At 46.1% G+C, this 20,620-nt stretch overlaps 1 protein-coding gene and 1 long non-coding RNA gene across 7 annotated transcripts in view; one reads left to right on the top strand and one right to left on the bottom strand.

Annotated features, from left to right (window-relative positions):
- clcc1 (chloride channel CLIC-like 1) overlaps nucleotides 1-9,003 on the bottom strand; it is a 90,042-nt gene extending 81,039 nt beyond the window's left edge. For 2 of the 6 annotated variants that reach the window (XM_069937973.1, XM_069937972.1), the window contains exon 1: nucleotides 8,805-9,000. The gene's annotated coding sequence lies outside the window, so the exon portion shown is untranslated. Of the gene's footprint in view, nucleotides 1-8,666; nucleotides 8,779-8,804 lie in introns of those variants that run through there. The other 4 variants (XR_011357668.1, XM_069937975.1, XM_069937970.1 and 1 more) reach the window with 4 other exon arrangements.
- Nucleotides 8,637-20,620, top strand: part of LOC138763580 (uncharacterized) — a 28,871-nt gene continuing 16,887 nt past the window's right edge. The window contains exon 1 of the long non-coding RNA XR_011357669.1: nucleotides 8,637-8,911. This is a non-coding gene — a long non-coding RNA (uncharacterized lncRNA). The remainder of the gene's footprint in view (nucleotides 8,912-20,620) is intronic.

Raw genomic sequence — 20,620 nt, 5'->3', positions numbered from 1 at the left:
CTGCTACACAGCTCCCCCCAGAACCAGCGGTAAACGACCAACTGGCTCAGCAGTTCCGAATTAGTGCAGATGTTCCACCGTAGAACCAAGCAGGGAGAGCGAAACCGACTTGCTATTCGTGGTACCATGCCGGAGCATCATGTATGAAAGTTGCTGGGGGAGGAAGTGATACGTATTGTACATCTAACAGGGCTCAATGAAGTTGAAAGCCACAAATAATTATAGACAATATGAATAAATACATGTGAGACAATTAACGTACGCAAAAGGTCATCACAGGCCGGTACAAAAAGTCAGAGTTGATTAGAGAGAATCACAGTTAAGGGTCATGAGAAATCCAGAACAATATCAAACATTTGAGACCTATTACCAAAACTGAAAGTCCATACTGTAAGCAGGTTGTTGGTAATTGCAAGAGTCTGTAGTGCTGGTAGGAAAGAGTTAACTGTAGAAAGTCAAGTAGCAACTAAAATCTGTAATGACATACAGGAGCTGATAGGTGGCGCTTTGCAGAGCAACTATCCATTGCTGCTTAATGTCTGTTGTGTCATTCAGGAGTTGACAGGTGGTGCTGTGCTGAGTGACTGTCCATTGCTTCTGAAAGTTTGCTGGCAGGCCGCCGGGCTGGTAAGCTGCACTGTGCAGTGCTATGCTGGGATTGAAAAACCTGTACCACCTGCTTGGTCAGCAGGAAAAAGTCTCAGTAGCATCAATGACAGGCAACGTTGTACTGAGTGGTACTGTACTGGGACTGAAAAACCTATATTCTGCCCAGTCAGCAGGAAAAGCTCAAGGTAGTCAGTGACATGGCTTTTATTTTAAATGCTTTAGTTCGCAGGTAATTACCTGGTTCACAGAATCTTCCATCGGGGGTGGGCTGGCTGCCCCTGGGTCACGTGATCTTGCCACAGGGGAGTAAGTGGATGCCCCTCGGATCGTGGGCTTCTTCTCTTGAGGAGGGGTTGCTAGTCTTTCCTGGGTCGAGTATCTTTAGGAGAGGCTGGTGAAACATGGGGGGTGCTCCCTCCAGTCACAGCTGCTGAGATGCAAACCTCCCAAAGTTCGAACAGGCAAGTTTTAAATGTCTGTGTTCCCAGCTGCAGACAACTTGCTGATAAACAACCACTTCAGCGTAATGGAGTGCAGGGTGTGGTAACATTCTGGAGAAACTGAGGTGCTAATGCTATGCTGTGTTGAGTAAAAACACGCAGCCTTTTGATGACTGGAGTGTAAAATGTTGCTGATAAGCGTTCCCCTGACATTGCAACTTGTTGGCCAGACTTGTTGCACAGTACATGAGGCCCACTAGACAACAGCTTGGTATACTCCAAGTCACCGAAGTGAATGAGTAGATTGTAAAACATTATTTCAAACATTCAGTTACCTTCTATGATGTCCTTTGCTGTTCGTTCAGTCGACAGTGAAGGGAAGAGCGCCTGGCCTCCTGGTAGTTTATTTGCTGAACTGTGATGTGACACTGATTGATTTGCAGTCCTTCGTAGGCACAGTCGACTGGAGCAGTGGTAAAGTAGGTTCAGCTGGGTCAGGTAGTCCGTCATTTGTTCCTGGCACATTGGAGTGTTACTGCAAGCAAGCTGCTTGTTACTGCAAGTGATTTGAGCTTGGCCTTGCAGAGTGTCTGTTGAGCGTATCCATTATTTATTGCTGGCTCGTTGGCGCATTGCTGGAGCAAATTAATTTGAGCTTAGCCATTGAGCGCGTCCATTATACAATTAGCTCCATAGATTATATACAACACCTCAAAAATTAAAAGAATGGAATCCAATAATATCGGACAAATGCTTCCGTTGTAAACAAGAAATTGGTACAATAATACATGCAATTTGGACATGTACAAAGTGAAAACCTTTTGGGAGGATTTAATATTAAATAGAACAAAAATAAGACCCAAAAATCTTCCTGTTAAACAATATAAAAGATAAAGAACTACGTCTAAAATTAGACAGAGCACTAAAATGATTCATCATGATCCCACTAGTGGCAGCAAAAAAAAAAAATGCATAATGATAACTTGGAAAATGGAAACACTTTAAAAAAATAAAAATACCACAATGGTACATAGAAATGACTAAGTGTATTCCATTGGAAAAAAAATTACCTACTACCTACAAATGCACTTTATTTGAACAAATTTAGTTATCGTACTTAAAGTTTATTAGGAACCACTAATTTCAGACCTCAATCTCTTGATGTGACAAGTTACAATTAAGAAAATAGTTAAGTATAATATAATCAGACAACACAATCTTTCTTTCCTCTTGCTTTCTTCTATTCCGTTTGTTTTTCTTTCTTTTATTTGCTTTAAATTATGGTGGGATGTGGAAGGAAAAAAATGAATACGTCATTGTCCACATATTAATATGGAATATCTGTATATGTGGTTACTGGCATGGCTTACGGTGAAGTGTGAAATAAAAAAATTATAAAAGAAGAAAAAAGATCATTTATGACGCAGAGCGTCTAACAAACCTGGAAAAGGTTTTAGTCCAACTGCAACAAGCTAAAGTCTGTCTGTGCCAAGACAAATGCGTATTTATGGTTCCCTCAGTAACGTATTTCATATTTACAATTAACAGTGAAGGTGTCCGAATGGATACGGCTGGCACCGAAGCCATCCGCAGGGCACCCTGCCCATCAAATCGAGACAAATTACAATCATTCTTTGGTTTGGTTAACGACTAACGAAAGCACATCCCCAACACGTCATCGCTGAGCAACCCGCTTAACCAGTTGTTTAAAAAAAAAGATCAGAAATGGTGCTGGAATGCGAGACGAATAAAGGATTCAATCGTTTGCAGGAACTGCTGATCTCAAGCAATAATGTCCTTGATCATTATGACCCAGATAAAGAAGTAACCTTAGCTGTTGATGCTTCACCAGTAGGTTTGGGTGCTGTATTGTCACAGAAAAGGGAGAACAACCTGTGGCTTATGCTTCCTGCTGTGGAAGCATTCTTGGAGGTGTAGCGGCAGCTACACTGCTACTGTAATAACACACACAACCAGATGGGTTGAGCTCAGTGAGCAGACTAGTTTATTGTGGGCTGCTGGGCTGCACTTATACACTCAGCCTGGACCTGGCTGAGAACGGCGCTGGAGGGGGTTGACATCACCTGCCGTCACGTAATTCCCCAGCGTGGGTTTCTGAGCCCCGTGCCGGAAGGAAGGAAGGAAGGGAACCCCACCCCCCCCCCGATGGCACCATTTTGGCCGGCTACCCTGCCGGGTGGCTTACAAGCACTGCCGGTTCACTTGCCTCGTGGTGAGCTGCCACACAGCCCACACCAGAACCGGTGCCAATGTCTTTTTTGCCAGGCGGCCTCACTTCTTGGGCTGGGCACCAAAAACAGGCTCGGTGGGATCAAAGTGCACTGGCTTCAGCCTGTCCATGGTAAACAGCTCCCACCCATGTTCAGCGTGAACGTCGAGCCGGAACGCTGTACAACCCAGTATGGCCCGTCGTACAGTTGCTGCAGAGGTGCCGCAGTTGGGGCCCACCGAACGAAAACATACTCCGCGGAAAGCAGTTCGCTGGGAACGTGAGACGGGAGGGTGCCATGCCTGGGCGGCGGTTGGGGTTCGAACAAGTTCAAGCGTGCCCGGACGTGAGGAAGTAGCTCGTGCGGCGACCGTAAGAATTCACCAGGTAGTGCCAGCTAATGACGCCTGCAGATCTTCCTTGGGAGTGGAGCAGATGCCCAGGAGCACCCAAGGCAGTTCGTCTGCCCAGTCAGGACTGGAGAGGCAGGCCATGAGCGCCGACTTAAGGTGGCGGTGCAGACCTTCAACCAGTCCATTGGCCTGCGGGTGGTAGGCCGTGGTGCAGTGTAGCTGGATCCCCAACCTGTTGGCGAGTTATGCCCAGAGTGCAGATATGAACTGGGTGCCTCGATTGCTGGTGAGGTGACCTGGGACGCCAAACCGGGTGACCCAACCATACAACAATGCTCGGGAGCAGGAGTCAGTGAAGGCGTCTGGCATCAGGATCACCTCGGGCCAGCGAGTAGTGTGGTCCACCACCGTAAACAGGTAACAGTTGACCCGGGAAATGGGTAAGGGCCCGACAATGTCCACGTGAATGTGGCTGAACCATTCCCGGACATGCTCGAACTCCTGTACGGGCACCCTGGTGTGCCTGTGCACCTTGGACGTCTGGCAATGCGTGCATGTTCTGGCCCAGCCCACGATCTGCGTCTGCAGCCCATGCCATATGAACCGTTCTGCCACCATCTGGACCGTGGACCTGATGGACGGATGTGAAAGGTCATGGATGTGATGAAAGACCTGCCTGCGCCACTGCTGGGGAACCACTGGCCGCGGGGTGCCCAAGGAGATATCGCACAGGATGGTGCCTTCGCTGCTCGGAGTGAAGAGATCTCTGAACCGCAGGTCCATGATGACGGTCTTGAAGGCCCTCGTCTCCTCATCAGATTCTTGGTCCCGGGCGAGCTGGTCGAAGTTGAGGCTGGGCGTCAGCGCGCAGATGGTCAGTCACGAGACTGCATCGGCAACCACATTGTCCTTCCCCGCCTTCTGCAGAATGTCGGTGGTAAACTCCAACACGAAGGAGAGGTGACGCTGCTGGCGGGCCGACCAGGGATCCTTTGCCATCGAAAGTGCCTGGGTGAGGGGTTTGTGGTCAGTGAAAATGGTAAAAGTCCTCCCCTCCAAAAAATAGGGGAAATGCTGCACCGCCAGGTACATGCCCAGTAACTCGCAGTCAAAGGCACTATACTTGCGTTCCGGCAGGGGAAGCAGGCGGCTGAAGAATGCCAGCGGCTTCCAATGTCCAATCACCTGCTGCTCCAGGATAGCATCGATGGCTGTGGCAGAGGCATCGACAGAGAGTGCCATATCCAGGTCGGTGTGCGGGTGGGTGAGCATGGCAGCCTTTGCGAGAGCGTCTTTGGTGGCTTTGAATGCAGTGCAGGCTTCTGGGTTCCAAGCGAGCGTCTTGTGCTTGGCAGCGATGAGGGCGAACAGCAACTGCATGATGCGCGCAGCTCCCGGGATGAAGTGGTTGTAAAAGTTGACCATACCCACGAACTCCTCCATGAGGCGCTGGAAGGTCTAAGCGTCGTTCTTGAGCCTGAACGGCATGTGTAGGAATTCGAACAAGCCAAAGGGGGTGATGATGGCCATCTTGAGTATGTCCTCAGGGTGGGCGCTGAAGAAGGTGCAGCACGCGTCTGGCGGTGGCCTGGTCCAGGGCAGCGACCACATGGTAGAATTTGGTCGTGTCGGACAAAATCTGGCAAAGGTGAAACTGGACCTCTGTGTGGCCGAACCAGGTCTCCGACTCATGAACCCAGAATTTAGGCAGTTTTATGGCTTATAGCGCTGATCCCAGGCTCGCTCATGATGGGCTCAAAGACATTTGAACCAGTCGGGGTCACCAATTGTAGCGGCAGCTACACTGCTCCTGCAATAATACACACAACCAAACGAGTTGAGCTCAGTGACCAGACTAGTTTATTGCAGGCTGCTGAGCTGCACTTATACTCCCAACCCAGACCTGGCTGAGAACCGTGCTGGAGGGCGCTGACGTCTCTTGTTGTCACGTGGACCCCCAGCGTGGGTTTCTAAGCCCTGTGCTGGAAGGAAGGGAAACCCCCGATGGCCCCATTTTGGCTGGCTGCCCCACCGCGTGGCTTACAAGTGGGGCCGGTTCGCCTGCCTCGTGGTGAGCTGCCACAGCGGTTTACTTTTCCCACCATGTGCTGCTTCGCTTATATAATATCCATGTTTTGGTTGGCCATTTCAAAACTCAATGCTGTATCATATGCAGACTTAATGTCAAAATCTTTTCTGCTCAGCAATCGTTGTTGGGCGGTGTGGTCAGCCAAACTGATTACCAATCTCATTCTTAAAGCCTCATCCAAGAAATCTCCAAAATTACATTTCCAACAGTGGACACAATTTAGCCCAATAATGGCTTACAGTTTCACCTGGTTTTTGCTTTCTGGTATAAAATTTGTCAATGCACACTCCAAAAGGCCAGTAATATCACATATGTGAATGACAATGACAGAACAGACAATTGAGAGACTACGGAATATACGTTCGGCAGAATATGTGTTCTCTCGTCTTTGGCTTGGCTTCGCAGATGAAGATTTATGGAGGGGTAAATGTCCATATCAGCTGCAGGCTCGTTTGTGGCTGACAAGTCCGATGCGAGACAGGCAGACACGGTGGCAGGGGAAAATTGGTTGGTTGGGGTTGGGTGTTGGGTTTTTCCTCCTTTGGCTTTTGTCAGTGAGGTGGGCTCTGCAGTCTTCTTCAAAGGAGGTTGCTGCCCGCCGAACTGTGAGGTGCCAAGATGCACGGTTTGAGGCGAGATCAGCCCACTGGCAGTGGTCAATGTGGCAGGCACCAAGAGATTTATTTAGGCAGTCCTTGTACCTCTTCTTTGGTGCACCTCTGTCACGGTGGCCAGTGGAAAGCTCACCATATAACACGATCTTGGGAAGGCGATGGTCCTCTATTCTGGAGACGTGACCTGCCCAGCGCAGTTGGATCTTCAGCAGCGTGGATTCGATGCTGTCGGCCTCTGCCATCTCGAGTACTTCGATGTTAGGGATGAAGTCGCTCCAATTTATGTTGAGGATGGAGCGGAGACAACGCTGGTGGAAGCATTCTAGGAGTCGTAGGTGATGCCGGAAGAGGACCCATGATTCGGAGTCGAACAGGAGTGTGGGTATGACAGCGGCTCTGTATACGCTAATCTTTGTGAGGTTTTTCAGTTGATTGTTTTTCCAGACTCTTTTGTGTAGTCTTCCAAAGGCGCTATTTGCCTTGGTGAGTCTGTTGTCTATCTTGTTGTCGATCCTTGCATCCGATGAAATGGTGCAGCCGAGATAGGTAAACTGGTTGACCGTTTTGAGTTTTGTGTGCCCGATGGAGATGTGGGGGTGCTGGTAGTCATGGTGGGGAGCTGGCTGATGGAGGACCTCAGTTTTCTTCAGGCTGACTTCCAGGCCAAACATTTTGGCAGTTTCCGCAAAACAGGACGTCAAGCGCTGAAGAGCTGGCTCTGAATGGGCAACTAAAGCGGCATCATCTGCAAAGAGTAGTTCACGGACAAGTTGCTCTTGTGTCTTGGTGTGAGCTTGCAGGCGCCTCAGATTGAAGAGACTGCCATCCGTGTGGTACCGGATGTAAACAGCGTCTTCATTGTTGAGGTCTTTCATGGCTTGGTTCAGCATCATGCTGAAGAAGATTGAAAAGAGGGTTGGTGCGAAAACGCAGCCTTGCTTCACGCCAATGTTAATGGAGAAGGGTTCAGAGAGCTCATTGCTGTATCTGACCCAAAGTTCCTCAACATGGTTATCCAACTGCACGAAAACCAACAAGAATATGTATTACCTATAGAACTAATCTCCAATAATTAATCTCAATTTGTATCAGATGCTGTTAAACTATTTCTACACAAATACAATACACAACCCATCTTACCAGCACCCTATCACCCAAGTACTAATGGAGAGGCTGAACGCTTTGTGCATGCATTATAAAAAGCCATGAAGGCAAAGAAATCACTGAAAATATCATGAAATCACAAAATCGCAGATTTTCTGTTGTCACATAGAAACACACTGCATTCCACAACAATAGACAATAGACAAACTCAGTCCCGCGGGCCAAATTTGGCCCGTGATATAATTATATTTGGCCCGAAAGATCATATCAAATATGTATTAGAGTTGGCCCGCTGGCCGCCGCGCCAGTATAGCGCATGCATAGCTAATACTACAAATCCCAGAATGCTTTGCAAATGCATTTACGCCGGCCCGTCAGCCCGCTAATCGCCCCCACCTCCTCTCTTTACTTTAATTAGCATCTGTGACCTGTCGCTTAACTCACATGTAATAAACCCCTTACGAAAAATGGCCAAACGAAAGACAGAAAACAGGACCTTTCAAGACAGGTGGGAGGCAAACTCTGACCTCAGAGTTTGATGAACTTGCATCTAAGAAGAGATGCCAAGTATCTGGTTTAGACCCAGGTGCATCAGAGTAAATCAGTGTAGCAAGCTAAGCTTGGATTAATATTTTCTTTGGTCAACTTTGGACTGTTCATAGTTGAAAGATTGGATTTTCATTGAAGTTGTTATTTTTTTTGACTTATTGGCTTGTGAAAAAAAATACATTTAAAAGGAGCTTGAAGGCTATAGAGAAATATTATTTATTGAATATTTTATTTCTCATTTGTTAATGCTTCTTCTGGAAAGAGTTTCACCAAAACTATTATTAAACATTTATTTTAATAAGAAAAAGTTTAACATTACATATGTTGAAAGAAGAGAAAACATGCAGATGATGTTGAAAATTTTCAATACATATTTAGTTAGACCCACGACTTAGTCCAAGTTTTTAATTTTGGCCCTCTGTGAATTTGAGTTTGACACCCCCCCCCCCCGATCTAGTGTCTGTACTCAAAACATCCCATTTTGGGCACATTCCAACCGTGATCCACCTGAGATCACTCCATGACCAATTGTGGAGGCACCCTGGGAGACGAGACCCACAACAACCAATGAGGAGGTACGACCTTCCCCCCAAAAATCCCCCTCCACATTCTTTATATCAAGTCAACTTTATTTACCGCACGGTACAGAGGAGATAGTGTTTCTTCCAGCAAACTTACAGAAAGAGAAGTTAAACGCTTTAGGAGGCCGTGTAAAATGGGGTTAACCGGGCAATCTGCCTGGCAGTGACCCAATCAACCCCGTCGGAATCCAACTGGGTTCCCGACCTCCCTCAGGGGACCCAGTTATAAACTCACCGAGGGTCGTCCACAGGCGATTTGGAAACAAAACAATAACGGTGATATCAGCACTTGAGCGTGGGCTTCAACGGGCAGCAGCGGCTGAACATCCGGCAGCACTTCCGGTGAGTGCGTGATGCGTCATGACGGGGACGGGATCCCCCTTAAATCGCTGGGTTGGCGATTGAATGGGTCGAGCCCCCTTGCTATTCCAAAGGTATCTTCAGCACCTTGACCCCAGGAATTGCACCGGGCTCCCCAGGTGCTGCATTTGAAAAGAGGCGAGAGGGAATCCACTGAGGGGAAGCGCCCACAGAGGTTTTTGTCTGAATGCCTCGCTCTTTCCCCCCCACCTTCGCACTCTATTTCCAATTCCAGTGTCTGGGAACTGATTGACAGTTTAAGGTGATTGAAGGTGATTGACAGCTCAACTACAGACTCCTGATGAATCATTTCCTGACTAATTTTACAGGGACAATGTTAATTTACAAATGAGTGTTTGACTTTGAATGACAAATTTTCTTTTTCAGCTGTGATTTTCTGATAAACCTTAAATGGTGTCCTTTAGCCCCATCCCTGAGACGTGCTCATCAATATTGTGTTTCTGACACCAAAGTGTCGTCTTTTGCTTTGAAAGTAGAACAGTGCGGCACAAAAACAGGCCTCACGGAATGGGACGCCAAATTAAGATCCATGTTGTTCCTCCCTTCCTTGCATTTGTGTTTCTCTAAAACCCTCTTAAACATTCATGTGCTATCCTACACTATCCTGGGCTGCGCACATCAGACTCCTGCCACACTAAAGATAAATACCCAGAGCATCTCCTTCAAATATCCTCTAATATTTGACTTTTTTACCAACCTCCTGAACCTGTCAATTTTATCCTGTCAGTCTCGTGAGCAGAAAAGAACCAAAAACAACTTTGTTCCATCTTGATGAAGGGCTCAAGCCTGAAATGTTGGTGATGTACACATAAAGGCACTGACCTGCTGAGTTTCTCCAGTATTTGTGTGTTTTTTCGTTTTACCTTATTCCATCTTTTGTCACCCAGAATTTCTAATTCAGGCTTATCATGGGAAATATTTTCTGCCCCCTTTTCCAAAGCACCCACATTCTTCCTGTGCAAGGAAAATTGCACACAAATACTCCCAAAAGGGCCCAAACCAAAGTGCGCATTGTTGGAAACATGACTTCTCAACCAATGAAATTTTTCCACCTCAAGCATTTGAAGCACCAGATTTCATTGTTCAGTGCCTCCTCCCTGACCATTGAGGGGCAAGTGAGAAATGGCAGTGATAGTGGTCTTTGAATCAGGGATTAAGGCAAGGATAAGGCCAAGCAGCAATGGTGGTGGTGGGGCGGTCCTGGGTCGAGGGCAAGGACCGGCCCAGGAAACAATGGAGTGAGGGGTGGAGGACGAGGAAGGAGGTGATTGACAGAGCTGCCCAGGCTGCAGGGAAAGGGAGATCATGAACAGATGAAAACTCAAGCATCAAACAACAGGTCACCAGCGCACACCCGAGGCTGTAGCATCAACAGTAATGAAGGCAGGCCTACCACATATCCTCTCCACCACCCGACCCACTTGCAGGGCCACTTTCAACAAACTGTGTATTGGACCTTGTTTCTTATTGCACTGAATAAGCAGTCAATACAAGTGGTATGACCTGGGCTCCTGGCAGTTCCTTTCGACAATGCCCATGCAGTCATAACCTTGTGGAGTCTGCATCCTTCTGCTAATGGCTCGAGCAATTGGCTGTTTCTGTCATAGCACCTTTTTTGTGTTAGTCTCCTATTTAGTAGCTGGGACTTAATTTCTTGTGGGTCCTTTAGATGGGGCTCCAGGAGCTTCCTTACCACTGGCAGGGTAATCCGCGTCTGCCTGGACTTGAGTCTTTTGCACTGGAGAGCCCAATGTGGCATCGCAAGGGATGTCCCTTAGATTCAGCAGGTTGAGGAATACATCCATCTTCTCCCTGTGAGACTCTTCCATGAACCGTTTCATGTTTCTCACGGTTCTTTCAGCCAACCCTTTTAACAGTGGGAACTTCGGGCTGCCAGTAATGTAATTGAAATCCCATGTTGCTGCAAAGTGTCTGAATTTCTCACTGGTAAACTATGTGCCATTGTCTGATAGCAGAGTGTGTCACCAAAAAGTGCCTTCAACTTAGTAATGACTGCCGAGCGGGTGACGTCAGGTAAAAAGTCTATCTCAAACCATCCAGAGTATGAATCGATGAGTACCAAATACTGCCTGCTGACTGTGTTATTCGAAGGTGTTTGCTGCCACGATTGACCAGGGGAGATCCAGCACTAGGTGGGGCTGTAGTAGTTCTTTCTGCTGGTGTGGCCTGGGGCTGTTGCACACTGAGCAAGCTTGTACCACATGGTCTATCTATGTCTTCAGTCATCCCTGTTGGGTCGCTTCTGCTCCCGAGTGCCCTCTGTGTAGGATGCTGACATAAATGTTTTGCAGTGAACTTGAGATTACTGCCATCAGGCCCTTCATTATGATTCTATCATCAATGAGTAATTCATCCTGGAATGGGAAATAGGGTTGCACTTCAGGTGGTTGGCTGCGCTGCTTGTTGAGGCCGGCTGCCTTTGATAAGAGTGCTCAGGGTCCTCAAAGTTGTGTCTTCGGCCTTGTGCTGTCTCAGTTCCTCCAACCTGGAGGAGGAGATGTACATTACTGTCATTATATGTAAACCTGGGAATTATAGAATTATAGGCCCATGAGTCTAACGTCTGTGGTGGGCAAGTTGTTGGAAAGTGTTCTGAGGGATGGTATTTACAAATATTTGGAGGTACAGGGATTGCTAGGGAGTAATCAGCATGGTTTTGTCAGGGGTAGATCATGCTTGACAAACCTGATTGAGTTTTTCGAGGGGGTTACAAAAAAGGTTGATGAAGGGAAAGCTGTGGATGTTGTCTATTTAGACTTTAGTAAAGCTTTTGACAAAGTTTCCCACAGAAGGTTAGGAAAAAAAGTGGAGGCATTAGGTATAAATGAGGAGGTAGTGAAATGGATTCAGCAATGGTTGGATGGGAGGTGTCAGAGAGTAGTGGTAGAAAATTGTTTGTCCAATTGGAGGCCGGTGACTAGTGGAGTTCCTCAGGGATCGGTCCTGGGTCCACTATTGTTTGTTATATATATTAACGATCTGGAAGTAGGGGTGGAGAATTGGATAAGCAAATTTGCGGATGATACAAAGATTGGTGGTGTTGTGGATAGTGAGGAAGATTACCATAGATTGAAAGGTGATTTAGGAAGGCTGGAGGTGTGGGCTGAGAAATGGCTGATGGAATTTAATACAGATAAGTATTACATTTTGGAAAGGCAAATCTAAATAGGTCATATGCATTAAATGGTAGGCTATTGAGATGTGCAGAGCAACAAAGGGATTTAGGAGTTGTGGTAAATAGTACCCTCAAGGCTGATACTCAGGTCGATGGTGTGGTGAAGAAGGCATTTGGAATGTTGGCCTTCATAAATCGGAGTATTGAATTCAAGAGTAGGGAGGTTATGATGAAATTGTACAAGGCATTGGTGAGGCCAAATTTGGAGTACTGTGTACAGTTTTGGTCACCAAATTATAGGAAAGATATAAACAAAATAGAGAGAGTACAGAGAAGGTTCACGAGAATGTTGACAGGATTTCAAGGTTTGAGTTACAGGGAAAGGTTGTGCAGACTGGGGTTTCTTTCTCTGGAGCGTAGAAGATTGAGAGGGGACTTGATAGAGGTATTTAGGATTTTAAAAGGGACAGACAGAGTAAACGTGGATAGGCTTTTTCAATTAAGAGTGGGGGAGATTCAAACTAGAGGGCATGGTTTAAGATTGAAAGGGGAAAATTATAAGGGGAACATGAGGGGAAATTTCTTTATGCAAAGGGTGGTGGGGATGTGGAATGAGCTTCCGACAGACGTGGTCGAGGCGGGATCATTGGTTACATTTAAGGAAAGACTGGATAGTTACATGGATAGGAGAGGACTGGAGGGGTATGGACCGGGTGCTGGTCAGCGGGACTAGGAGGGTGGGGATTTGTTACAGCATGGACTAGTAGGGCCGAACTGGCCTGTTCTGTGCTGTAAGTGGTTATATGGTTATATCAAACATGTCCTCTTTCTCAGCTTGCTGGATCGTGCATTTTCTTGGAACACGGGATAGCATGTCAGCTAAGTGCATTTCTTTTCCACACTTGTAACTAAAGTCAGGTTGTATTTTTGAAGCCTGAGCATCATTCTCTGTAATTGTGCAGGGGTTGCGTGAATTTGCTTCTTCAGAATTGTGACCAGAGGTAAGTGGTCAGTCTCTATGGTCACTGGCCTACCACAGATGTAGTCATTGAATTTTGAGCAGACGAAAACTACTGCCAACAACTCCTCTATTTGGGTGTATCTGGTCTCCATGTCAGTGAGTGATCTGGATGCATAGGCTACTGGTTTTACATTTTGGAAGCATGCTGCACCCGGACCGTACTGTGATGCATCATAGGTTAGCATGACTGGTCTTCGTACATCGTAGTATGATAGAACAGATGAGCATGACATATGCCTTTTTTATACATTGAATGCATTTTGTTGCTCATGTCAGGACCACGCTACGTCTTTGTGTGTCAGCTGCCTTAGCGGGGTGGTAAGATCACTGGAGTTTGGGATGAATTTACTCAGGTAGTTGATTATGCCCAGGAAATGTTGTAGCACTGTCACGTCTGTTGGTACTGGCAGTTCACTGGTTGCTCTGGTCTTTGAAGGATCCACCTTCAGGCCTACTGTGAAAATATGGCCTACATAACGACCTGGTTCAGCTGAAATCTGCACTTTTGGGGGTTGAGCTTAAGGTTTACCTTTTGAGTTCTGTTGAGTACCTTTTTTAAATTTGCATCATATTCTTACAAGTCCTTGCCACCTACAAGTATGTCATCAACAATGATGGCACAGGGGTACCCAGCAAAGATTTGCTCCATTAACCTTTGTGGTTTGCATATTTCTCGAAATTTTCTTTTTAAACATTCAGGGTCCTCTTTCGACTCAGCCGGGCTGTTAACGATACCCCCTTCATGCACCTCGTTTGAATGACCTTTCCCTTTAGATGACCTTGGGGGCCTGCCAAATTTAGTAAAATGTATGCTCTGACTTGGGCAGACTTATCACTATGCATTGCTGTGATAAAAATATATTCTCATTCGAATACACGCCAAATCTCGGCCACATTGCCCTCAAGCATGAGCAAGTTTGGCCTCTGAATCCGTGCACCATTATGGTGCCGTTGCAAGAATGGTGTTGGTTACTCACTTTCCATTTGAAGACTTCAGGCTTGGGATGCACGTGATCCCACTTCTGACACCATGTCTGTTATTGTACTGAATAAGCAGACAGCACAAGTGGTAACCCTAGTCAACACTTTACTGTTAAACTCAAACAGCACTATGGACAAATCAAGCTTCTGGTAATGGCATCTCAGCCAAGCTTCGTTTTTAACTGCCGCGTCTCACGGGCACTTGCGCATGCGCAGTAGTGCTGTGACAAGTACGGTGGCTGCAACACAATTGCAGTGGGTGCAGAGTAGCCAATGGGAACGGCTGTCGACAGACCGCCAGATCCTTCTGAACATTCATGCGGTTAAGGGCTCTGTCATAAACTGTATACTTTTGACTTCCCAATGTTCAAAAAATCTTGCAGCAGTTTGGATTAAACTAAATCTGCTATTTCTCTGCCTGTATCTATAACTCATGATTCGGAGCCGAACAGGAGTGTGGGTATGACAACGGCTCTGTATACGCTTATCTTTGTGAGGTTTTTCAGTTGGTTGTTTTTCCAGACTCTTTTGTGTAGTCTTCCAAAGGTGCTATTTGCCTTGGCGAGTCTGTTGTCTATCTCATTGTCGATCCTTGCATCTGATGAAATGGTGCAGCCGAGATAGGTAAACTGGTTGACCGTTTTGAGTTTTGTGTGCCCGATGGAGATGTGGGGGGGCTGGTAGTCATGGTGGGGAGCTGGCTGATGGAGGACCTCAGTTTTCTTCAGGCTGACTTCCAGGCCAAACATTTTGGCAGTTTCCGCAAAGCAGGACGGCTCCGAATCATGGGTCCTCTACCGGCATCACCTGCGGCTCCTAGAACGCTTCCACCAGCGTTGTCTCCGCTCCATCCTCAACATCCATTGAAGCGCTTACACCCCTAACGTCGAAGTACTCGAGATGGCAGAGGTCGACAGCATCGAGTCCACGCTGCTGAAGATCCAGCTGCGCTGGATGGGTCACGTCTCCAGAATGGAGGACCATCGCCTTCCCAAGATCGTGTTATATGGCGAGCTCTCCACTGGCCACCGTGACAGAGGTGCACCAAAGAAAAGGTACAAGGACTGCCTAAAGAAATCTCTTGGTGCCTGACACATTGACCACCGCCAGTGGGCTGATAACGCCTCAAACCGTGCATCTTGGCGCCTCACAGTTTGGCGGGCAGCAACCTCCTTTGAAGAAGACCGCAGAGCCCACCTCACTGACAAAAGGCAAAGGAGGAAAAACCCAACACCCAACCCACCAATTTTCCCTTGCAACCGCTGCAATCGTGTCTGCCTGTCCCGCATCGGACTTGTCAGCCACAAACGAGCCTGCAGCTGACGTGGACTTTTTACCCCCTCCATAAATCTTCGTCCGCGAAGCCAAGCCAAAGAAGATCTATAACTCATGCATCCTTTGTATAATTTGATGGCTCTGCACATTGTCAACAACTCAATCTTCTTATCATCCTCAAACTTACTAAACGACCCTCTATTGTAATAGAGGGGCACACTGCAGATTTGAATGAGTTCCTGTGGATTCTTTCCCGTTAGTTGCTTTAATTCAATTTCTCCACTCGAGGGGCTACATGGGATTAATAACATATTTCTGTTCGAATTATGCCCTCTGGCACTGCAGGTGAATCTAATTGACATAATTTATGCATCTTTTATCATGGTTATCAGTATTGGACAGAGAGACTGTAACAGCAACAAACTACCAAGAAAGGTGTGCAGTGCAGAAATGATTTCCACGTGTGGCTCTCATTACCTTGCATGTTCGGGGACAAGGGGTCTGTTGATGCGAGCACAATCGTAATCAAATTATAATCATACACTTGGCGCTTGGGAAGAATAATAAAGGAAACAAACATAACAGTTGCTGGAAATATTCATGTAGCATCCAGGGTGAGAGAGGAAATTCCGAGTTAATATTTCAGGCCAATGAGGTTTCATCAGAACTGACCAATTCTGACACAACTTGGAAGGACAAGTTATTGGAAATTGTTAAATTTCATCTTAGGTCCTGATGGATGAAACATATCCAGTCAAGAGGTGAGATGCTGTTCCTCGAGCTGCTGTTCCTCGAGCTGCTGTTGGGTGCTAGAATCCAGAGGTAGAGATCGGAGAATGAGTGGGAAGGTGTAGTTAAAATGAGTATGTTGCTGGGAGGTGCACTTGGTTTCTGCTGCTGGCTGTGAAAACACTTGCATTTAAAGAACACTTTGCTTGTTCGCAACTTTCTTTTAATTTTAAAATGTGTGCACTTCGGTCGCAGGCTGAAGATATTGTGACATCATCAGTCATCCCCCTTTCGAGCTGGTTTCCGTGCTCGTCAGTTTAGGCAGGAGGCAGTGTGATTTTGCTCCACTTCTGACAGTAGGTCCTTTGATGGAGGAAATGAACCTGCCTTTTCTGCATTCATGCAGGTAAGTGAACAAAAGCCAGAGGAAAGCTGTCTTGAAGGTTCTATGCAAAATGGGCTAGTGAGTACAATTAAGTTTTAAAGTGAAGGAGGAAAAGCGCATAGAAGATGTACAGGCCAAGGTGCTTTTTTTTTGAAAAGTACAGATTGGTTGGTGACTAGAATGGGCTGCCAGGGTGTTGGGTTTGGAAGAGTATCAGGTTCGGTGGGTTCACAGAGATGAGTCTGGACACAAGTGTAACATCTACAGGAAACTTTATTGAACACACAGGAGACAAACAGGGGATACTTAATTACTCTACAATTAAACAACTACATGAACATTTAAGTTGGACTCCGATAACAGTGGCAGCCTATCTTCTACACACTCACGCACGTGCACACATTTTACAGACAGGAACTTTCAAACACACTCCCAGTTCTCTGTACCAACAGGATGTGGCTCTCTGCAAGCACTGATATATCGCAGTAATACGGCTCATCTTAAGTGTAGTGCACTCCTTACCTGCAACGTCCACAGAGGCAAATTGATGTGGAGCAATGTCCAGGGCTTGGACCATAAGACAGAGAGCAAGAAATGTGCTATGCATTGATGTTTTATACAATTCTGAGCTGGGTGTCTGGCCACTGATGACCCTAAGTAATTTAAATGAGCCAACAGCAAGGTCTGCATTAATGGGTACCGGAGTCCAACCTTGATTGGCAGGGAGACAACTTCCAAATAAGTTCCAGACCAGGAGGCTATGTGTTCCTTCACAATCCACACAAAGCATTCCACTCCTCACAAGTCACATCACTCATCAATCACTTCAAACACAATGTCTTTAGATAGTAAACTCTTTACAACATGTTATAAAAGTTTAAAAAATGCAAATCAAGTGGATCAATATATAAACAAGTGCTTTCCATATGACGGACAAGACACATTATGAAACTCTGACAATGCCTCACCAGCTACACCCCGCCCAAGCACCCAACCAGGGTTGTTTTGTTCCCGATAGAGCAGGGTGCTGTGGGAACTGCTCCCAAGTGTGAGAGGGGAGGGAAGAGAAAGAAAATTGTATGTTCATTGACACACATGCCTGGTTTCTCAGGCTTAGCTGGCATATGTGTACACCTTAACCACCAATGTCTGTGAACAGGTAATGCAAGGTCATCCATAAAGTGGCTATGCCCTCTCTTGGCTCGGCTTGGCTTCACATTTGGGTGCTCCCTCAGCACAGATACCCATTGGTGTGCTATCTGGCAGCGAAGCAGGGGACTGTCCGGCAGGCATACATCCAGGGTGTACTTGTTGGGAGCATGCTGCTTTTTTGAGCTGTCATCTGATAGCAGGATGCCATTCCTGCTCGCATTCTCTTTAAATGGGTGCAACAAATGCCTGTGTTGCTTCTCTGTAATGATACCCAGAAGTCATCAGTACTGAAGTTGGCCAAATTGGTAGTTTTTAAATAAAAGCTCCTGAAGTACTGACCCAATGAGGAATTAGTTTCTGATAATGGGACAGATGGGAGGATACTGTCTTTGCTGAGTGGTTACAAAATATATATAATATTTCCTGCTATGGGTGATCTTTAACATTGTAATTAAAAGTTTAATCTACAATTTATTGAGTGTACTGATAGACATTGGTGAAGTGTGGATATCACAGCTCAGTATACAATTAAAAAGAAAAAGGTCAATTACAAAGGCTGTACTTGAAAGGTGCAATGTCCACTGATAATGTGTCCATGGTAACAGTTCTTGCCTGTTGGCTAAAAGGTCTTTGCATAGTTTACAACAACCACTCTTGCAGCTAAAATGAGCTGATGGTGAGGCTGGAAGACTATGAAAATCAGTGAGGGGAATGGCAGCTGTCTGTTGTGTGGAAGAGGACTTTGTCCTGCAGGGTGGTTTTCCAAAATATTGAGTTTTGCAGGGTGAGTGAGTGGAATTTTCTTCACCCCCCTCTTGGAGTGTTTGTTAGTGTGGAAACATGATAACACTGTTTCTCCCAAGAATGCAACCCACCTAGTGCTACCCAGTCGTCAAGCAACTCCCTTCCCCTTTCTGGGTGGACCTTGTGGCTGCTGCACCCATATCCTACCAGACTCCTCGGGGTCCTGAAGGTCAACTTCGTCTACCTTTTGGTGTCCCGATGTGGCCAAATGTCTAGAAAGCGGAGACCTCCTCCCCCCCTTGATTGGCAGATGATGTGACTTTCAAACAAGTTTCAGACTGGGAAGACGTGACCATCCGCAAGCCATGATATTCAAGACAGGCAGGGAGGCCACGTGTTCCTCCACAATCCACATATAACACAGGGGTAGCAATGGAAGCAGATACACTGGTAGCATTTAAAAAAGCTTATAGACTTCTATAAAGGTAATGGAGCACATCATAGTGCACCTACCAGTGACAACAGACCCATTCCAGTCTGCCTATCGGTCAAACCGATCTATAGACGATACAATAGCTCTGACCCTCCACTCTGTCCTGACTCATCTACAGAACAATGTCTCATACGCCAGTACGCTTGGCATTCAACACAATCATACCTCAGAGGCTGGTGGATAAACTGTCCTCGCTGGGGCTCAGAACCTCTGTGCAATTGGATCCTGGACTTCTTGATTGAAAGACCACAGTGTTCAGCTCATCACACTGAGCACTGGCGCACTTCAGGAGTGCATGCTACACTCACTGTTGTTCTTGCAGCTAACTCACTGTTCTGCCAAGTTCAGTTCCAACAGAATCACCAAGTTTGCTGATGACACAATGATGGTTGGCCTCATTGGCAACAATGAATAGCTTACAGAGTGGAAGTTGAAAGATCTGTACAGTGGTGCAAGAGCAACCACCCTAGTCTCAACGTGGACAAGAAAAAGGAGATGAATGTGGACTTCAGGAGGACGAAGGACCACTTCCTATCAAAGGCTCTATTTGGGGGAGGGCGGGGCAAAGAGGGAGAGGGGAGGGTTAGGGTTAGGGTTAAGGGTTAAGGATTAGAGTTAGGGTTAGGGAGATGCGCAGTTTTGTTGGGATGTGTATGAATGTGTGTGTGTCTATACACACACACATATACATATTTTATATTATACACACACACACACATTACATATATACAACGCCAGAGGACTCCAAAACCTCTCCCAAGGAGAGTTCCTTGGTGTCCATTTAATGGATGAGTCATTCTGGACCCACAGCCCTTACTCATTAATCAGGAAGGCACAGTGGCACCTATGCTGCTTAAAGTAGTGGAGGACAGCAAGGCAACCAACCACTATACTAACAACATTCCACAGGAGCACAATATTACAGTGTCCTGGCTGGTTGCATCATAGTGTGGAATGGTAGCTGCTGAGCATTAGATCAATGGTCAGTAATAGAGAGTAATTAAAATTACTGAGGACATCACTGGGGTCTCCCTACCCTCTATCGGTATTTAAAGAGGACTCAGAGAATCATCAAGGACTCTTGCGATCTAGACCCCAATATCCTGGAGTTATTACCTTCAAGGAAGAGAGGTACAACGAGGCTGGGAAACAGCTTCTTCCTACAAGTGGTGAGACTGTTGACCAACCTAAGAAACCTGTAAATTATTTTAAAATATATTTATTTTGGATTGCTATGTATATATGTCTTTTGTGTCTATGTCTGTGTGGTTTTACTATGGTCCGGAGATGCGCAGTTTTGTTGGGATGTGTATGAATGTGTGTGTGTGTCTATACACACACACACATATACATATATATATATTTTATATTATACACACACACACACACACACACACACACATTACATATATACAAGGCCAGAGGATTCCAAAACCTAGCAGCAATAGAAATTCACCAAGACAATGGTTACTTATAAGTTGCTTTTAATTTTCTTTAAACATAATAACAAGATTAAACTTTAACTTATTACTATTAACTTAACCCCCCCCTTCTAATTCTCAGTGCACGTGTATGTAATATGTATATGTTCAGAAAATTTCACTTTTCACTTCTCCAAGCTAATCCGTATCAGGCAATTCTTATATTGTGCACAGAATTTTAAATTTATGAATCTTCACCAGGCTCTGGTGCTTAAAGATAATTGGTTACCACTCAGGAAGGTTCTTGTTTGTTTCAGAGAGATATTTGTTGCT

This window comes from Narcine bancroftii, chromosome 5 (genome assembly GCF_036971445.1).
Source record: "Narcine bancroftii isolate sNarBan1 chromosome 5, sNarBan1.hap1, whole genome shotgun sequence".
NCBI lineage: Eukaryota > Metazoa > Chordata > Chondrichthyes > Torpediniformes > Narcinidae > Narcine > Narcine bancroftii.
This window is presented reverse-complemented; position numbering and strand designations above follow the sequence as displayed.